Source organism: Bufo bufo, chromosome 1 (genome assembly GCF_905171765.1).
Source record: "Bufo bufo chromosome 1, aBufBuf1.1, whole genome shotgun sequence".
Classification (NCBI taxonomy): domain Eukaryota; kingdom Metazoa; phylum Chordata; class Amphibia; order Anura; family Bufonidae; genus Bufo; species Bufo bufo.
In genome coordinates, this window is record NC_053389.1 from 345,527,826 (window position 1) to 345,549,915 (window position 22,090).

Genomic DNA, 22,090 nt, shown 5'->3' on the forward strand with positions numbered 1-22,090 from the left:
AAGCACTGCTGCTACAAAATGGAATGGGACTACAATGAAGTGGACACAATGCTTGTCCAAGCACTGCAGCCCCTTAAAACAGCTGATCAGCGGGTGTGAAAAATAAAGCTGGAAGATAGTGGGGATGGAGCATAGCAGCAGAAAGAACTGGCATAGGTCCCACTACTGTGTGAAGGAGCACATGAAGAGGACATGAGAGAACATGCTTTCAGATAGGATCATGTAGTGGGTAAATGCCAAGTTGTGCTGATTCTCCTGAGCTGTTGTAAGTCTGCCTGGATTCTGTGATGCTTAAGTGGCCACTGGTTCTTTGAGCTGCAATTCCTAGTCATGTTTTCCAGGACTGTGAGCGGCATTCAATGTGTCAGTATTGGCTTTAGATGGCTTTGTGACGTTGCCTTTAAGCATACACGCCAACTTCTAGAATGTCTGGGCAGCTCCCGCAGAATGGGATACTTTCGAGACTGCTAGGAAGGATGAAAATCGTTTGCTCACCATAGAAGCCTCCCAACACCTCATGAAAAGTAGCCCTATCTATGTGTGGAGCCCCTCCAAACCCACTTTCAGGGGTGGCACTATGTCACTCAATAGGGGCATAGCCTATTATAAAAAAAGAATGTGATCAGTAAAAAGAACATGCCATGTGGATCTGCTTTGCTATTAGTTCAAACATCCTAAAACATATCATGCCATACTGCCATTTGGTCACTAGGAGATATCAAGAATACAGCAAGGGCTTGAGTCACAATTATAATCCACAGGAGAGTGGTGTTCTTGGATCAAGAAAGGCCTGGAGAAAATTGACCAAAGTCTAATGTGAATAAGGACTAGCACGTCAAAAATGTATCATTCCCCTTAGGCCTCCTGCACACGACCGTTGTGTGCACCCGTGGCCGTTGTGCCGTTTTCCGTTTTTTTTCACGGACCCATTGACTTTCAATGGGTCCGTGTAAAAAACGGAAAATGCACCGTTTTGCAGCCGCATCCGAGATCCGTGTTTCCTGGCCGTGAAAAAAATATGACCTGTCCTATTTTTTTCACGGCCAACGGTTCACGGACCCATTCAAGTCAATGGGTCCGTGAAAGAACACGGATGCACACAAGATTGGCATCCGTGTCCGTGATCCGTGGCCGTAGGTTAGTTTTTATACAGACGGATCCGAAGATCCGTCTGCATAAAAGCTTTTTCAAAGCTGAGTTTTCACTTCGTGAAAACTCAGAACCGACAGTATATTCTAACACAGAAGCGTTCCCATGGTGATGGGGACGCTTCTAGTTAGAATACACTACAAACTGTGTACAAGACTGCCCCCTGCTGCCTGGCAGCACCCGATCTCTTACAGGGGGCCGTGATCAGCACAATTAACCCCTTCAGGTGCGGCACCTGAAGGGGTTAATTGTGCTGATCACGGCCTGTAAGAGATCAGGGCTGCCAGGGCAGACCCTCCCCCCCTCCCCAGTTTGAATATCATTGGTGGCCAGTGCGGCCCCCCCCCCTCTATTGTAATAATAGGTTGGTGGCCAGTGCGGCCCCCCCCCCCTCCCTCTATTGTAATAATTCGTTGGTGGCACAGTGTGCACCCCCCCTCCCTCCCTCTATTGTAATAATTCGTTGGTGGCACAGTGTGCGCCCCTCCCTCCCTCTATTGTAATAATTCGTTGGTGGCACAGTGTGCGCCCCCCATCGGCCCCCCTCCCTCTATAGCATTAACAACATTGGTGGCCAGTGTGCGGCCTCCCATCTCCCCCCCCCCCCCATCATTGGTGGCAGCGGAGTTCCGATCGGAGTCCCAGTTTAATCGCTGGGGCTCCGATCGGTAACCATGGCAACCAGGACGCTACTACAGTCCTGGTTGCCATGGTTACTTAGCAATAGTACAATAGTAGAAGATTCATACTTACCTGCTGCTGCAATGTTCGTGTCCGGCCGGGAGCTGCCTCCACCTACTGTTAAGTGACAGGTCTGTGCGGCGCATTGCTAAATGAACCGTCACTTACCAGTAGGAGGAGCTCCCGGCCGGACACGAACATCGCAGCTCCCAGGTAAGTATGAATCTTTTACTATTGTACTATTGCTAGTAACCCGCTGCCACCAATGATCGGGGGGGGGGGGGGGTAGATGGGAGGCCGCACACTGGCCACCAATGTTGTTAATGCTATAGAGGGAGGGGGGGCCAATGGGGGGCGCACACTGTGCCACCAACGATTTATTACAATAGAGGGAGGAAGGGGGGGGGGGCCGCACACTGTGCCACCAACGAATTATTACAATAGAGGGAGGAAGGGGGGGGGGCCGCACTGGCCACCAATGATATTCAAACTGGGGAGGGGGGGGGGGGGGTCTGCCCCCTGCTGCCTGGCAGCCCTGATCTCTTACAGGGGGATATGATAGTACAATTAACCCCTTCAGGTGCGGCACCTGAGGGGTTAATTGTGCTGATCACGGCCCCCTGTAAGAGATCGGATGCTGCTAGGCAGCAGGGGGCAGTCATGTACACAGTTTGTAGTATATTCTAACTAGAAGCGTCCCCATCACCATGGGAACGCCTCTGTGTTAGAATATACTGTCGGAAATGAGGTTTCACGATCTAACTCATATCCGACAGTATATTCTAACATAGAGGCGTTCCCATGGTGATGGGGACGCTTCAAGTTAAAATATACCATCGGATTGGAGAAAACTCCGATCCGATGGTATAAAAGGGACTCCAGACTTTACATTGAAAGTCATGGGGACGGATCCGTTTGAAATGGCACCATATTGTGTCAACGTCAAACGGATCCGTCCCCATTGACTTGCATTGTAATTCAGGACGGATCCGTTTGGCTCCGCACGGCCAGGCGGACACCAAAAAGACTTTTTTTTCATGTCCGTGGATCCTCCAAAAATCAAGGAAGACCCACGGACGAAAAAACGGTCACGGATCACGGAAAAACGGGACCCGTTTTTGCGGACCGCAAAAAAATACTTTTGTGTGCAGGAGGCCTTACCCTGTTTCTGGCATAGAAGAGAGTATTTGTGACTTTTCAAAACATTTGCAACTTTTTTAGTCGCAATCTGCATTTTACACCGCCCTCAAAAAATTAGGAAGGGGGGGGGTGGCGGCATAAGGGCATTATAAGGGTGGGGCCATGAGCCCAGCTAATTCATTATTATTTACACCAGAAACTGGCGTACATAATGACTTAAATCTATGGCAGCTCCAAGCTGTTGTTTATTTTATTCTGCTGAACAGAGACTCGGAGGAACCAGGAGTAGCCTGTGCATCGTCATAAATGACATGCCTCCTCTGGCAGCACAGGCCTTATCAAGGTCGGCCTAGCACACTCCAGCCTTAATAAATCAGAGCCTCAGTCTTCATTATCCAAAGTTAAAGGGCTTCTGTCACCCCCTAAACAGCAATTTTCAGTATTGAACTTAATATAATCGCTAATGTACACATAGTCCATATATACCCCTCTTACCTCTGGCTGTGCTTTAAATTCTTTAAAAATAGTACTTTTGTGATATGCTAATTTCTTCACTACCAGCAAGTTGGGCGGTTACTTGCTGGTAGCCGCCGCATCCTCGGTCTAAAAAAACGCCCCCTCCTCCACTTGATTGAAAGGGCCAGCGAGCGCTCTCCTCCTTCCGCTGACCCTGTCTGCAGCTGAAATCCAGCGCCTGCGCCGTACCGGTCCTCATTCCGTGCAGGCGCTCTGAGAGAAGGATGCTCACTTGGGTGCTCCTTCCTCAGTGCGCCTGCGCCGATGACGTCAGCCCTACACCCAGAAGAGAAGACGCCGGCATCACTGGTAAGGAGGCGGAGAGTCCGGTGACGTCGCTGGATGCTTGATTCAGGTAAGTATTTGCCTAATAAGCATGCTGCCACAAAAACCACCAATGAAATGAAATGGGGTGCCATTATTTTACAAAAAGTATATTTAGACACACTATACCACCGCTTATAAATAATATACCCATAATTAATAAATATATGTGATATATATATATACATATATTTATATATGACAAAGGCTCTTGTATGAGCTGAAACGTTGCCATCCACATGGGTGAATAAACACCATCAACTTTTACCTGGAGTGCTGTCCGTTTTTTCATCTTCTATATATATATATATATATATATATATATATATATTTGTGTGATACACATGTATAATATATACACTATATATATATATATATATATCTATCATATATATATATATATATATTTATTAATTATGGGTATATTATTTATAAGCGTTGGTGGTATAGTGTGTCTAAATATACTTTTTGTAAAATAATAGCACCCCATTTCGTTGGTGGTTGTAGTGGCTGCATGCTTACTAGGCAAATACTTACCTGAATCAAGCATCCAGCGACGTCACCGGACTCTCCGCCTCCTTACCAGCGATGCCGGCGTCTTCTCTTCCGGGTGTAGGGCTGACGTCATCGGCGCAGGCACACTGAGGAAGGAGCAGCCAAGCGAGCGTCCTTCTCTCAGAGCGCCTGCACGGAATGAGGACCGATACGGCGCAGGCGTAGGATTTCAGCTGCAGACAGGGCCAGCGGAAGGAGGAGAGCGCTCGCTTGCCCTTTCAATCAAGTGGAGGAGGGAGCGTTTTTTTAGACCGAGGATGCGGCGGCTACCAGCAAGTAACCGCCCAACTTGCTGGTAGTGAAGAAATTAGCATATCACAAAAGTACTATTTTTAAAGAATTTAAAGCACAGCCAGAGGTAAGAGGGGTATATATGGACTCTGCGTACATTGGCAATTATATTAAGTCCAATACTTTAAGTACTCCAGCTTGAGTCACGATATAATCTTCACTAGTGTTGAGTGAAGCGAGCTTCGGATGCTTCATCCAAAGTCGCTTCGTTCAAAGCATCGGAATAATACTGTATGGAGATCCGTCTCCGTACAGTATTAGAATGTATGGGTTCCGATGAGCCGAAGTAAGTTATTCACAAAGTCGTGTGTGACTTCGTTGAATAACTTTGGTAGTTGATTTTTAAAGTGGAAAACCACTTGAAACTGAACTCGACTTCGGTTCTGAAGTACTAGTCGGAACTAAAGCAGAGTTCGGTTTGAAGTTTTAAAGTGGTTTTCAACTTTAAAAATCAACTACCGAAGTTATTCAACGAAGTCGCGTGCAACTTTGCAAATAACTTACTTCGGCTCATCGGAGGCCATACATTCCAATACTGTACGGAGACGGATACAGTATTATTCCAAAGTTTTTAACTAAACGACTTCGAATGAAGCATCCGAAGCTCGCTTCTCTCAACACTAATCTTAACAGCTGGAGTTTTTAACTTCATATAATAAAACTGAATTTCTAATGGAATCCTTCTTGACATGCTGAACCTTATTCACATTTACCTATGAGACCAGGACTTTATTGGATCATTTTATTGTCATCTTAATTTTTTTATTTTATTCTTTATTATTATTATTTTACCTATTGTTTCATTTAGTTTTTATGTTAAACATGTTGATTTTTGGTGATGTTCTGTTTAATTTTCCATGTCATCTCCATGTCATATCTAGAAGATTTAAAAAACATTCTAAAATCCTATAGTTTTTTCTCTGGTTGTTGTCTCTCTGGTGTTCCACAAAAATTTAAGGAAAATGTAGAGGAAATTTCAGAATTTCACTTTTTTGGCAGATTTTCAATTTTAATCCATTTTTCCAGTAACAAAGCAAGAGTTAACAGCCAATCAAAACTTAATATTTATTACCCTGATTCTGTAGTTTACAGAAACACCCCATATGTGGTCGTAATCTGCTGTACGGGCACACGGCAGGGCGCAGAAGGAAAGGAGCACCATATGGTTTTTGGAAGGCAGATTTCACTGGGATAATTTTAAGTTGCCATGTCACATTTGAAGACCCCTGATACACCCCTAGAGTAGAAACTCCAAAAAAGTTACCCCATTTTGGAAACTACGGGATGTGACAGTTTTGTTGGTACTATTTTAGGGTACATATGATTTTTGGTTGCTCTATATTACATTTTTTGTGAAGCAAGGTAACAAAGCTGTTTTAGCACTTTTTTTATTTTTTGTTTTTTTACAAGGTTTATTTGACAGGTTAGATCATGTGCTATTTTTATACAGCAGGTTGTTACGGATGCGACAATACCAAATATGACTACTTATTTTGGTTGTTTGTTTCAGTTTTACATAATAAAGCAGTTTTGAAAGAAATGATTTTTTTTGTGTCTCCATATTCTGCAAGCCATAGTTTTTTTTTTTATTTTTTGGGGGCAACTGTCTTATGTAGGGGCTCATTTTTTTTGGTATGAGATGACGGTTTGATTGGTACTATTTTAGGGTGCATATGACTTTGATTGCTTGGTATTACACTTTTTTGACACAGTTTTTTTTTTTTTTTACGGTGTTTACCTAAGGGGTTAGGTCATGTGATATTTTTATACAGCAAGTTGTTACAGATGCGGCAATACCTAATATATATACTTTTTTAAATTTATTTATGTTTTAGTAATCATGTTTTAGTGTCTCCATATTCTGAGAGCCATAGTTTATTTTTAATTTTTTACACGATTATCTTAGGTAGGGTCTTATTTTTTGCGTGATGAGATTATGGTTTAATGGGTACTATTTTGGGGTGCGTATGACTTTTTAATCACTTGCCATTATACTTTTTGTGATGTAAGGTGACAAAAAAAAATAGCTTTTTTTACACCGTTTTTATTTTTATTGTTTTACGGTGTTCACCTGAGGGGTTAGTTCATGTGATATTTTAATAGACCTGGTTGTTACGGACTCGGCTATACCTAATATGTCTACTTTTTTATTTTTTTTCACTTTTAACACAATAAAAGCATTTTTGAAACAAAAAAATCATGTTTTAGTGTCTGCATATTCTGAGAGCCATAGTTCTTTTTATTTTTTGCCCGATAGTTTTATGTAGGGGCTCATTTTTTGCGGGATGAGGTGATGGTTTGATTGGTACTATTTTGGGGGGCATACGCATTTTTGTTCGCTTGGTGTTGCACTTTTTGTGATGTAAGGTGACAAAAAAAAATAATTTTTTTTTGCACAGTTTTTATTTTATTTTTTCTACAGCGTTCAGGTAAGGGGGTGGACCATGTTATATTTTTGTAGAGCTGGTCATTACAGACGCGGAAATAGCCAATATGTCTGGTTTTCTTTTTTTTTCTTTACAATTTTATTTGTTTTATTTTGGGAAATTGTATTTTATTTTATTTTTACTTGAATTTTTTTTTTATTCTGAAAAACATTTATTTTTACTATTTTTTTACTTTTTATTTTTGTCCCACTCTGGGACTTCAACTTCTGGGGTCTGACCCCCTCTGCATTGTATTACAATACAACCTGTATTGTAAGGCATTGCCTGTCAGCTTTTATGCTGACAGCCTGCCTGTGAGACCCAGCCTAAGGGCTGGATCTCACAAGCTTCCATAGAAGGCAAGCCCGATGCCTATGGAAACATTGGTCTTGCCTTCTCGGTCATCGGGTCCCCGCCACTGCAGTGCGGGGACCTGATGGGGAAGCGGAGGGCTTTGACCGCGGCATACAAGAGGTTATTACGCCGGCATCTGTGTTTTCACCGATGCCGTCGTATGCAGCGGGGGCCCGGCTGTCAGTGACAGCCGGGTCCGTGCCTCTAATCTGGCGGCCACAGTTCCTGCACCGGCCCGATCAGCCCACCATACATGTACGGCGCTGGTCCTTAAGTCACGTCCACCAGCACTGTACATGTATTGTGAGGGTCCTTAAGGGGTTAACATGTCTATCGATCCTGCGATTTCTATAATTCCATCAATTTTTCTCCTTGGTGTAGCCATTTCAATGTTGAGGAGGGAATATAAGAAATATAGAAACTGAGCAGACTGATATACAGTTTTGTGGAAAATATTCAATAAAACTTGTAATTATATAAATTTAACTCTCTACTTTTTCTCCAATCTTATTAAATCAGGGACTAAGTGCTTAAAAGGCTATACTGCACAACTGTAGGTTTCCACATTAACTTTGACTACCAATCAGTTAAGATGAGGCTTGACATCTCAACAAATGTAGTACAAGTAGCATCACAGTCGATAGAAAGTAATGTAGGGAACAGCCAGCTCACCGTTTTGCACTTCACACTCTGGATCCTATCGCATGTTCAAGCATTCAAAACTAAAGAAAAAAGATATTGAATCAAGCGTGCAATAAAATCTTCATAATTTATTTCCACATATTAAAATCCAGGTACAAACACACTCCTGTTAGTACTCCAGAGCCGACATGTTTCAATCACACTGTGCAGTTTTACTCATAGCAATACATGTGTACTTAAATGTGTAATTCAGCTTTCTTTCCAAAAGGATTGAAAAAAGCTGAGTGTTTCACAACTGTAGCATATCCTTTCAGTCATTACTCAGCTTTTTAAACATACTTACCGTATGCAGTAAAACTAGGAAAACAGCTAAGCCAACTTCACATCTGCAACTAGCTCTACCTTTTAACTAGAAAAGCTGATTCTATCTGCTTTGTTCTCATAGAGGCTTTGGGGGACCTCTGGGCGTGTACTATTTCTGAAATGGAGAACAGTTAATATACGTTATGACTATTTTAGGCTAGGCAACATTCCTCTGGGTTTCTGAATAAATGATATGAACATTAGCACATCTTATAGCTGCTGGAATCAGATAGGCTTAAAAAAGGTAATTTGAATATCTTTCCCAGAAATTGCCTACCTACAATACTCCACACACGTACTACACCTACTAGGCTCTCTCCATAATGATAAGAGTACCCCCCCCCCCCCAACATCTTTTTGCACATCTAGATTTGGGGATGTTCTGCCATTCTTCTCTGCAGACCCTCTCAAGCTCTGCCAGGTTACATGGAGACTGCTGGCAGACAGCCTTTTTCAGGTCACTCCAGATATGCTTGATTGGGTTCAAGTTAGGGCTCTGGCTGGACCACTTAAAGACATTGAGAGAGTTGTCCCTAAACTACTCCCATGTTTTCTTTTTTTAAAGTGAACCTTCAGCCTAGTCTGAGGTCCAGAACACTCTGGATCAGGTTTTCATTAAGAATATCTCTGCACTTTGCTTCTTTCAGTTTTCCCTCAACCATGACCAGTCTACCTATCCCAGCCCCATCACATGAGGCTGTCACCACTACCTTCACTGTAGGGATAGTATTGAGCAGTGCCTGGTTTCCTCCAGTCATGATGCTTAGAATTGAGAAGTCATATCTTACCAAGGGCCTTCTCCCATTACTTTATTTGGTGGGCAGCCCCTCAGCAGTATTATACAATCACATTATATAGTTTGACAGTGTAAACAGTGATCTGTCATACCGTATATACATGTAGGAAACAAATAGAGTTGCTGCCTGGCCTGGTCTGAGAGAGCTATCTTGACCAGCTGCAGGAGTGAGGAAGCATGTGAGGAGGAGGTTGCTGGGGGGAGGGGTTCAAAAATGTATGCCACTGTGTAGAGGCATCTCGAATATGATTAACAGGAATAGGGAGCCCCTAGAGCTAAATTTTAAGTGTCACAGCAAAGTGTCAGAATACTTATGTCCATGCAAAACTTTTGTTTTTGCTTTTTAATAAATTGACAAAAATTTTAAAAAATTCCACACAGTACTAATACCACATTGTGCCCCCTCACAGTACTAGTGCCCACATTTTTCTCTTTCACAGCAGTTATGCCCACCTTGTCACCCCTTCACAGTAGTTATGCCCGCCATTGTGCCCCCTCACAGTAGTTATGCCCAAGTTTGTGCCCTTTCACAGTAGTTATGCTTACTTTTGTGCCCCCTCACAGTAGTTATGCCCACCTTTGTGCCACTTTAGAGTAGTTGTGCCCACTTTTGTGCTCCTTCACAGTAGTTATGCACACTTTTGTGCCCCTTCACAGTAGTTATGCCCCCTTTTGTGCCCCCTCACTGTAGTTATGTCCTCCTTGTGGCCCCCCACTGTAGTTATGTACTCCATGTGCCCCCCTTGAGCCCCAAATGCCCTCTCCAGCTCCATGGGGAAAAAAAATACACAAACACTTCTCTGCTTCCCTGATAATCAGCACATCCATCTGGCCGTTCCCAGCAGCAGTAGCATGACTGACGTACTCACATACACATCGCACTGCTGGCTGTGCAGGAGGCGGATTCGTGGACTTTCACAGCTCCACCCACACAGCCAGCAGTGCGGTTCAGCTGAGCGGTGAAGCAGTGAGTGGAAGCTCCCTGCTTCACTATGTAAAGGAACTGCCTGGCAGGTGTGCCCCTCAACCTCTGTGCCCCTACTTCCCCCGCTCAATACACCCCTGGTATGCTGCCCAGGAGTTATGAAAGTACCGCAGACCGAAATTAAAATATCAAGTTTAGGTAGGTTAGTAAATTGGAGAAAGACAAGAGGTTCTGTTTTTGAGAGGTTAGATACAGAGAGGACATGATGTTAGAGATAGCTGTCAGACAATCACTGGTGTGTTGTAGTAAAGCAGGGGTGATGCAAAGGGGATGAAGTGTATAGTTGGGTGTCATCAGCATAGAGATGGTACTGAAAAACAAACCTATTGATAGTCTGTTTGATCAGGGCTGTGTAGAGTGAGAAGAGTCGAGGACCTAGGATTGAACTCTGAGGAACTCCAACATCAAGAGGAAGAGGAGAAGAAGTAGAGCCAGTGAATGATACACTACAGGAGCAGCCAGATAGATAGGAAAAGAACCAGAAGAGAGCAGTGTCTTTAAGGCCAATTGAGTGGATCATGGTGAGGGGGAGTTTGTGGTCTACCATATCAAATGCTGCAGAGACATCCAGAAGAATCAGTAGAAAATAGTTGCCATTCCTTTTTGCTGTCAGGACACTTTAGTAAGGGTAGTTTCTGTAGAGTGGAGAGGGCAAAAGGCAGATTATAATGGGTCAAGAAGAGAGTTTCCATAAAGATATCTTATCAAGCAAGAGTAGACAAGACGTTCCAGGAGTTTGGAGAAGAAGGGGAGGTTAGAAGCAGGTCAGTTATTGGCAGCATAGGTTGGGTCAAGAGATTATTTTTTAGTAGTGGGATTATAACAGAATATTTGAAAGAGGATGGAAAGATACCAGAAGAAAAAGGATAAATATTTTAGTATAGTGAGTAATGACAGCTGGGGAGTGGGACTGGAGAAAGTGTGAAGGAATAGGATCACTGCTGCAGGTGGTAGGCAAGAAGAGGAGAGAAGCCTGGAGACTTCTTCATCAAAAGAGGAGGGAGAGCCCATGGAAGTGTGGGAGGGAGGAGGATCTTTTAAATTGTTTGGGGACTGTGAGATTGTTTCCTGACAGATGTTACCAATCTTGTCTCTGAAGTAAATGGCCAGGTTATCAGCAGAGAGCTCACTAATGGGCATGTGGTGGGCTTAGAAGGGAATGAAAAGTATCAAAGAGTTGTTTAGGGTTATTTGACAGTAAGGAGATGAGAGATGTGAATTAGTTCTGTTTGGCAATTTTTAGGGCTGAATTGTAGGTTTTAATATAAATTTATCTGCATGCACCTCAATAGCCAGTACCCAAGACCTTTCCTCTGGACCATAACCCTTCCAATAAATGAGGTACTGCAAAGCACCCTGAACCTTTCTGGCATCTAAAATATTGGAATTCTAATTGCCCCTGTCTCTTGAGTGGAGGAGGAGGGCTCTGTGATGGGATAAGCGGCGGAACATATTCTTTGAGTAAGGGCCAGTGGAAAACATTATGAATAGAGTTGAGCGGACACCTGGATGTTCGGGTTCGACGGGTTCAGCCAAACTTCGGAAAAAAGTTCGAGTTCGGGACCCGAACTCGAACCGAACTTGACCCCAAACCTGAACCCCATTGAAGTCAATGGGGACCCGAACTTTTGAGCACTAAAATGGCTGTAAAAATGTCATGGAAAGGGCTAGAGGGCTGCAAATGGCATCAAAATGTGGTTAGGAGCATGGCAAGTGCTCTGCAAACAAATGTGGATAGGGAAATGACTTTAACCACCTCAGCCCCCAGTGCTTAAACACCCTGAAAGACCAGGCCACTTTTTACACTTCTGACCTACACTACTTTCACCGTTTATTGCTCGGTCATGCAACTTACCACCCAAATGAATTTTACCTCCTTTTCTTCTCACTAATAGAGCTTTCATTTGGTGGTATTTCATTGCTGCTGACATTTTTACTTTTTTTGTTATTAATCGAAATTTAACGATTTTTTTGCAAAAAAATGACATTTTTCACTTTCAGTTGTAAAATTTTGCAAAAAAAAACGAGATCCATATAGAAATTTTGCTCTAAATTTATAGTTCTACATGTCTTTGATAAAAAAAAAATGTTTGGGTAAAAAAAAAAATGGTTTGGGTAAAAGTTATAGCGTTTACAAACTATGGTACAAAAATGTGAATTTCCGCTTTTTGAAGCAGCTCTGACTTTCTGAGCACCTGTCATGTTTCCTGAGGTTCTACAATGCCCAGACAGTACAAACACCCCACAAATGACCCCATTTCTGAAAGTAGACACCCTAAGGTATTCACTGATGGGCATAGTGAGTTCATAGAACTTTTTATTTTTTGTCACAAGTTAGCAGAAAATGATGATTTTTTTTTTTTTTTTCTTACAAAGTCTCATATTCCACTAACTTGTGACAAAAAATAAAAAGTTCTATGAACTCACTATGCCCATCCGCGAATACCTTGGGGTCTCTTCTTTCCAAAATGGGGTCACTTGTGGGGTAGTTATACTGCCCTGGCATTCTAGGGGCCCAAATGTGTGGTAAGGAGTTTGAAATCAAATTCTGTAAAAAATGACCTGTGAAATCCGAAAGGTGCTCTTTGGAATATGGGCCCTTTTGCCCACCTAGGCTGCGAAAAAGTGTCACACATCTGGTATCTCCGTACTCAGGAGAAGGTGGGGAATGTGTTTTGGGGTGTCATTTTATATATACCCATGCTGGGTGAGAGAAATATCTTGGCAAAAGACAACTTTTCCCATTTTTTTATACAAAGTTGTCATTTGACCAATATATTTATCTCACCCAGCATGGGTATATGTAAAAAGACACCCCAAAACACATTCCTCAACTTCTCCTGAGTACGGGGATACCAGATGTGTGACACTTTTTTGCAGCCTAGGTGGGCAAAGGGGCCCATATTCCAAAGAGCACCTTTCGGATTTCACAGGTCATTTTTTACAGAATTTGATTTCAAACTCCTTACCACACATTTGGGCCCCTAGAATGCCAGGGCAGTATAACTACCCCACAAGTGACCCCATTTTGGAAAGAAGAGACCCCAAGGTATTCGCTGATGGGCATAGTGAGTTCATGGAAGTTTTTATTTTTTGTCACAAGTTTGTGGAATATGAGACTTTGTATGAAAAAAAAAAAAAATCATCATTTTCCACTAACTTGTGACAAAAAATAAAAAATTCTAGGAACTCGCCATGCCCCTCACGGAATACCTTGGGGTGTCTTCTTTCCAAAATGGGGTCACTTGTGGGGTAGTTATACTGCCCTGGCATTTTCCAGGGGCCCTAATGTGTGGTAAGTAGGTAAATGACCAGTGAAATCCGAAAGGTGCTCTTTGGAATGTGGGCCCCTTTGCCCACCTAGGCTGCAAAAAAGTGTCACACATCTGGTATCTCCGTACTCAGGAGAAGGTGGGGAATGTGTTTTGGGGTGTCATTTTACATATACCCATGCTGGGTGAGAGAAATATCTTGGCAAAAGACAACTTTTCCCATTTTTTTTATACAAAGTTGGCATTTGACCAAGATATTTATCTCACCCAGCATGGGTATATGTAAAATGACACCCCAAAACATATTCCCCAACTTCTGCTGAATACGGAGATACCACATGTGTGACACTTTTTTGCAGCCTAGGTGGGCAAAGGTGCCCAAATTCCTTTTAGGAGGGCATTTTTAGACATTTGGATACCAGACTTCTTCTCACGCTTCGGGGCCCCTAAAATGCCAGGGCAGTATAAATACCCCACATGTGACCCCATTTTGGAAAGAAGACACCCCAAGGTATTCAATGAGGGGCATGGCGAGTTCATTGAAAAAAAAAAATTTTGGCACAAGTTAGCGGAAATTGATTTTTTGGATTTTGTTCTCACAAAGTCTCCCTTTCCGCTAACTTGGGACAAAAATTTCAATCTTTCATGGACTCAATATGCCCCTCAGCGAATACCTTGGGGTGTCTTCTTTCCAAAATGGTGTTATTTGTGGGGTGTTTGTACTGCCCTGGCATTTGAGGGTCTCCGCAATCATTACATGTATGCCCAGCATTAGGAGTTTCTGCTATTCTCCTTATATTGAGCATACGGGTAATGAGATTTTTTTTTCTCCGTTCAGCCTCTGGGCTGAAAGAAAAAAATGAACGGCACAGATTTCTTCATTCGCATCGATCAATGTGGATGAAAAAATCTCTGCCAAAAAAAGAAAAAGGAGGGGAAAGGCGTCTGCCAGGACATAGGAGCTCCGCCCAACATCCATACCCACTTCAGCTCGTATGCCCTGGCAAACCCGATTTCTCCATTCACATCAATCGATGTGGATGAATAAATCATTGCCGGGATTTTTTTTTTTTTATATATATACAAAGTGTTTGCCAAAGTATATGAACACCGCCACCTCCTCAGCTCATATGCCTCGGCAAACATATCTTTTACTGCAGAGGAGAAATCTCGTCTTGCAGCGCCGCATACACCGACTTGCGTGTAATCTGACAGCAGCGCAATGCTTCTGTCCGAATGCACATCAGTGCTGCAGCTGGTCGATCGGTTGGTCCACCTGGAAGGTAAAAAAAACAAAACAAAAAAGAAAAAACCAGGCCGCAAAGCAATAACTTTATTAACTTTAGAACAGAACATATTAACTTTTTTAAACTTTTTTAACTTTTTTACTTACCGGTAATTTTTTTTTTGTTTAGTTTTTTTTACCTTTATAGAACAAACCTCTCCTTCCCCATGGGACAATGTGCAAAGCGCAAATCGCCCAAAGATGTGGCGAAGTACGTTATGCACTTTATCCCAGGTGAAAGGAGAGGTTTGCAGCAGCTGAGAGTAAAAGGGCCCTAATAGCCCTGTGTGCCTGTCCTGTGAGATGCAATCCCTATGCTAAGTGTACCTGTGTGTGGTACTTCCGGAAACACTCTCCATAGCATAGGGCAGGGTGGTCCGGACAGTCAGGACAGAAATAGCGGGTGTCACGCCTTATTCCACTCCTGCTACAGACACGACATCTTTTTCGGGGTGACGGTTGGGTTGAGGTACCAGGAACGACACTGGGGAAATGTCGCTCGTGTAGACGGCTAACTACACTGGGGGATGGGGCCACGGAACCTCCTGGGTAAAGGAGGTTCTCGATGATCTCTTCCTGGAATTTGAGGAAAGATCGTGTTCTCCCAGCCTTACTGTAGAGAACAAAACTATTGTAGAGCGCCAATTGAATTAAATATACAGACACCTTCTTATACCAGCGTCTGGTTCTGCGGGAAACTAAATACGGAGACAACATCTGGTCATTGAAGTCCACCCCTCCCATGAGCGCATTATAGTCGTGGACACAGAGGGGCTTTTCAATGACACGGGTTGCTCGCTCAATTTGGATTGTCGTGTCTGCGTGAATGGAGGAGAGCATGTAAACGTCACGCTTGTCTCTCCATTTCACCGCGAGCAGTTCTTCGTTACACAAGGCAGCCCTCTCCCCCCTTGCAAGACGGGTGGTTACAAGCCGTTGGGGGAAGCCCACGCGACTAGTTCGCGCGGTGCCACAGGCGCAAATCCGTTCTAGAAACAAATGCCTAAAGAGGGCCACACTTGTGTAAAAATTGTCCACATAAAGATGGTACCCCTTGCCGAATAAGGGTGACACCAAGTCCCAGACTGTCTTCCCACTGCTCCCCAGGTAGTCAGGGCAACTGACCGGCTCCAGGGTCTGATCTTTTCCCTCATAGATCCGAAATTTGTGGGTATAGCCTGTGGCCCTTTCACAGAGCTTATACAATTTGACCCCATACCGGGCACGCTTGCTTGGGATGTACTGTTTGAAGCCAAGGCGCCCGGTAAAATGTATTAGGGACTCGTCTACGCAGATGTTTTGCTCGGGGGTATACAAATCTGCAAATTTCTGGTTGAAATGGTCTATGAGGGGCCGAATTTTGTGGAGCCGGTCAAAAGCTGGGTGGCCTCTGGGACGGGAGGTGGTGTTGTCGCTAAAATGCAGGAAACGGAGGATGGCCTCAAATCGTGCCCTGGACATAGCAGCAGAGAACATGGGCATGTGATGAATCGGGTGCGTTGACCAATATGACCGCAATTCATGCTTTTTTGTCAGGCCCATGTTGAGGAGAAGGCCCAAAAAAAATTTAATTTCGGAAACTTGGACTGGTTTCCACCGGAAAGGCTGGGCATAAAAGCTTCCCGGGTTGGCGGATATAAATTGTGTGGCATACTGGTTTGTCTCTGCCACGACTAAGTCCAAGAGCTCCGCAGTCAAGAACAGCTCAAAAAATCCCAGGGCCGAACCGATTTGAGCCGTCTCAACCCGAACTCCAGACTGGGCGGTGAAAGGGGGAACTACAGGTGCGGCTGAAGTTGGTGACTGCCAATCAGGGTTTGCCAGCACCTCAGGGATTCTAGGGGCTCTACGGGCCTGTCTGTGCGGTGGCTGCGACGGGGTAACTACTGCACGTGCCACCGTACCAGCTTCAACTGCCCTTCTGGTGCTCGCCACGTCACCATGTTGTACGGCAGTGCTGGTACTAGGTCCAGGGAGGGCTGCGCTGCTGGTGTATGCCTCACCACCTCACCACGTGATCCGGCAGCGACAGCCCCACTCTGCTGCTCTTGAAGCGGATCCTGCATAACCTGTGGTCTAGCGACACGGGGCCGGGTACGCCTGGTGCTGCCAGGGACCTCCACCTCCTCGTCCGAACTTTGGGTCAGAGAGCCACTGCTTTCCACAGGTTCATATTCTGACCCGCTAGATTCGTCAGATGAGGGTTCCCACTCCTCATCCGACTGGGTCAGAATCCTGTAGGCCTCTTCAGAAGAATACCCCCTGTTTGACATTTTGGACTACTAAATTTAGGGGTATTCCCTGAGACTACCCAAGAAAAAAAGCAAACCTGTCTTACAAAGGGGAGGCTAGCGAAGTACCAGAGGCCGCTGCGGTTGATAAAAAATATCAAAACAGATTTTTTTATCGCCGCAGTGCGTGTAAAATGAATGTGCAGTGATCAAAAAATATATATTTTTTGTCACTGCGGTGGGGCGGGCGTGGGTGAACGCACGTGTGGGCGACCGATCAGGCCTGATCGGGCAAACACTGCGTTTTGGGTGGAGGGCGAACTAAAGTGACACTAATACTATTATAGATCTGACCGTGATCAGTTTTGATCACTTACAGATACTATAAAAGTACAAATGCTGATTAGCGATACGCTATTCAGCGAATAAAAGTGACTGCGGTGCGGTGGGGTGGGCGCTAACTGACGCTAACTACCTAACCAAGGGGCCTAAACTATCCCTAAAACCTAACAGCCAATACTAGTGAAAAAAAAAAAGTGACAGTTTACACTGATCACTTTTTTTCCTTTCACTGGTGATTGACAGGGGCGATCAAAGGGGTGATCAAAGGGTTAATTGGGGTGCAGGGGGGTGATCAGGGGCTACAGTGAAGTGTTTGGTGTACTCACAGTGATGTCTGCTTCTCTGCTGGATCCAACCGACGAAAAGGACCAGCAGAGGAGCAGAGAAGCCATATAACAGATCATATTTACTAATATGATCTGTTATATGGCTTGTGATTGGATTTTTTAAAAATCGCCAGCCTGCCAGTCAATGATCATTGCTGGCAGGCTGGTGACGAACTTGTTCTTTAACTTTTGCCGGCCCGCGATGCGCATGCGCGGGCCAGCTTGGAGCGAAATCTCGCATCTCGCGAGATGACGCGTATATGCGTGACTGTGCGCAGCGCTGCCACCTCCGGAACGCGAATCTGCGTACAGCGGTCCGGAGGTGGTTAAATAACATCAAATACGTAAAAATTAAAAATAATAATCTTGATCTAGGAGGACCAGGTCCATATGGAGTAGGAGGTTGAGGAGGCGGTGGATGTGGCGGTGGAAGCGGTGGAGGAGGAGGAGGTAGCCTACACTGATTTTTGGTTTTAAATTAAAATTAGGGTACACCCCAAAACATTGGGAAATATAACCTGTGATAACCCCCTACAGTCATGCTAAACACACGTTCAGACAATACACTGGCTGCAGAGCAGGCCAGCACCTCCAAGGGGTAAAGGGCAAACTCAGGCCATGTGCCCAATTTGGAGACCCAGAAGTTGCAGGGGCAGACCCCTGTCAGTCAGTTCGTGTAGGCGTGTGAACATTTACTGCCCCACCATGTCGCACGTCCCCGTAAAATGTAAATGACAATTATTTTTTTTTACCGGCCTACTAGGTATAGCAGTGGTACTATACACACACCAAAATTGGTGAATTTCACCCTAAAATGTAAATGACAATTTTTTATTTTTTTTAAACCTGTCTACTAGGTATAGCAGTTGTACTATACACCCAAAAATGTATTAATGTAACCCGAAAAAGTAAATGATAATTTTTTTTTTTTTGTTTAACCTGTCTACTAGGTATAGCAGTGGTACTATACACCCAAAAATGTGTTAATTTCACCATAAAATGTAACTGACAATTTTTTTATTTTTTTTACCGGTCTAGTAGGTATAGCAGTGGTACTATACACACCAAAATTGGTGAATTTCACCCTAAAATGTAAATGACAAATTTATTTTTTAACCTGTCTACTAGGTATAGCAGTGGTACTATACACCCAAAAATTTGTTAATTTCACCATAAAAAGTAACTGACAATTTTTTAATATTTTTTTTTACTGGTCTACTAGGTATAGCAGTGGTACTATACACCAAAAAAATTGTGAATTTCACCCGAAAATGTAAATGACAAAGTAGCGAAATGATATAAAATAAAAAACATGCATTAAAAAAATATGGATTTATGAGGTGGAGTTCCATATGGAGTAGGAGTTTGAGGAGGCGGTGGACGTAGCGGAGTAGGTGGAAGCGGCGGTGGAGGAGGACGAGATAGCCAACACAGGTTTTTGGTTTTAATTTAGTAAAATTAAGGTACACTCCAAAAGAGTGCGAAATATCCAAAATACAAACATGAGCAATTGCGCTGCAGTATAACAATGGCTGCTTAGTGCCGGTATACATGTTTATTCTGCACAAGGTACAGACAATTCTGAGGGATCCATGCCTGGTTCATTTTAATGAACGTTAGCTTGTCCACATTGGCCGTGGACAGGTGGCTGCGCTTGTCTGTGATAATGCCCCCTGCCATGTTAAACACACGTTCAGACAATATACTGGCTGCAGGGCAGGCCAGCACCTCCAAGGCATAAAGGGCAAGCTCAGGCCATGTGCTTAATTTGGAGACCCAGAAGTTGAATGGGGCAGACCAAAAAGTCAGTACGTGTAGGTGTTTGCACACATACTGCTCCACCATTTTGCTGAAATGCTGCCTCCTGCAAAGACGTTCCATATAAGCTGGTTGTTGTGGCGTGCTGACAAAGCTTTTCCACATTTCGGCCATGCTAACGCTGCTTTCTGAGGTGCTGGCGGTGCCCCAGCTGCGTTGGCGACTTCTTCCTCCTCCTCTGCCTTCGCCTTGTGCTTCCACTGTGCCCCCGCTGTCAGGTGGGAATTCCATCAGCAGCACGTCTACCAGCGTGCGCTTGTACTCACGCATCTTACGATCACACTCCAGTGACGGAATTAAGGACAGTACGTTGTCCTTGTAACGGGTATCCAGCAGCGTGGCCACCCAGTAATCAGCACAAGTTAGAATGACCTTGATTCCATGTGGGGTCGAGGACCTCATCGTCCTCCACATCATCTTCCACCCCGTCTTCACCCTGCAGAAAGCCACAGCAGTTGGCACCTGTGTTTCGTCATCATCCAAGACGTGCTGCGATGGTCCTCCCATGTACTCATCCTGAAACATGAGTGGTTAGGCATCGGTGCATTCAATCTCTTCCACTTCTGGGGCAGGGCTATGTGGATGGCCATGGGAAGCCCTGCTAGAAGAGTTATCAAAAAGCAGAAGAGACTGCTGCATGACTTGGTGCTCAGGCTGCTTGGCTGATTTTCAAGGGGGTGAGGTGAAAGACTGATGGCCATGGGCTGCAAGTGCCAACTCTGATCTTTCAACAAGGGACTGGGTGGGAGACAATGTGAAGGAACTGGAGGCAGTGTCAGCCACCCAATCTACTATCGCCTGTACTTGTTCTGGCCTCACCATTCGTAGAGGCGCATTCGGCCCTACCAAATAATGTTGAAGATTCTGTCGCCTACTCACACCTGAGGAAGGTGTTTCACTTGTGCGTGTAGCTGGCACAGATCGACCACGTCCTCTCCCTGCAACAGGAGCTCCACCAACACCAGCAGCACCATGACCAGGACCACGTCTTTTATTTGACGCTCTCCTCATTCTTTGCGTTCACCCACCAAACTAACCGATGGTTGATGTCAGGCCACAATGTAACCGCCAATAGTCAACAATTAAGTTCACTGACAGTAAGGCAGTGCCGGTGTCATAAAGAGGAAAAATTTCTTGAGGTCGCACAACAGTGTGACAGGCGAATTTTATCCAATTACTTCACGGTCACAATTTTATTTTTATTTGTCAACCAACAATGTAACAGCAGTATTGACTGGTTGTATTGGACTGTCAGAAATGCAGCAAAGGCTGCAAATGTAGTATCTTGCACAAAATGGGTGTTTTTTTTTAAACCACAATATAACACCAGTATTTAATGCTTGTATTGGACTGTAGGAAATGCAGCAAAGGGCGCAAATGTAGTATCTTGCACATGTGGGAGTTAGCTTTACAAATGGTAGGCAGGATTGGATGCAACATAAGGGTTTTATTGGAGAAACAACAACAAAAATTGTTCCAACAGGATGGCTTGGCTTCAGCCCATCAAAGTTCAGTCACATAAAGCACTTATCTTCAGCCCTCATGTGTCATATAACAGTTCATTTTTAAACAGGCAGAAATACAGGAGTCACCTTTGTGTAGAGTCTTGCCTCTTTCCTTCTCTGGAACACTGTGGAGAGGAATTATCCCAAGTCCTCTGCAGACCAACACACACACACACACTGACAGTGTCTCTTTTAAATTAGCTTCTAGCTGGATGAGGTGCTAACGCACGAGATGGAGTATAGGAGTGACCTTCCCACCCAAACTCTAAAGTCACTCCTAAATCCCGGACCCAAATTCCAGCTACCACAAACTCGGCAATCTAACATCACTGGCTGCCATTTACATACGGGATTTACATCACTGAGAGCAGCAACCTCAGTGACACATACTTGCCATCAATAAACTCACCCCTTGGATGCTTACACACAAAATGGGTGTTTTTTTAAAACCAGAATATAACAGCAGTATTTAACGCTTGTATTGGACTGTCGGAAATGCAGCAATGGCCGCAAAGGTACTTTATGAAAAAAAAAATAGGATTTTTTTCACCCACAGTTAACAGATGGATTTACTGATTTTATTTCACTATCAGATTTGCAGTGCAGGGCGCAAATTTACTTTTTAGCAAAAAAAAAAAGTAAAATTTGTCCCCACAGATGTATTTACTTGTATTGTACTTTACATAAAAAATAATTAATATGTCACCCCCTGGGTCCCTGAACTCACAGACGGATTATATTATTTTCCCTTCCCCTGGCACATATGCAGTGCAGGTGCACTTAAAAAATGTGTATATGTTACCCACTGAACTAAAAGAACAGGATTAAATTATTGTCCCTGGCACATATGCAGTGCTGGTGCACTGAACTTGCACAAAATGGCCGCCGACGCCCACTTAACTAACAGACGGATAAAACTTATTTTTCTGTGTCACTGGACTCAGGGCAGGGTACAAAAATGTTACACTGCACCCACACAAAAAAACAAATCGCTCTGCAGAGTTAAAAACAAGTTGTGATATCAGATTCTTTCCTATTCTCTCCCTCACAGCAGCAGCATCCTATCCCTACACTAGTAAGAGCAACGTG

At 44.0% G+C, this 22,090-nt stretch overlaps 1 protein-coding gene across 1 annotated transcript in view; it reads left to right on the top strand.

Moving 5' to 3' along the window:
- The window catches only part of SLC4A9 (solute carrier family 4 member 9), a 251,606-nt gene that overhangs the window by 102,322 nt on the left and 127,194 nt on the right, over positions 1 to 22,090 (top strand). The window lies entirely within an intron of this gene.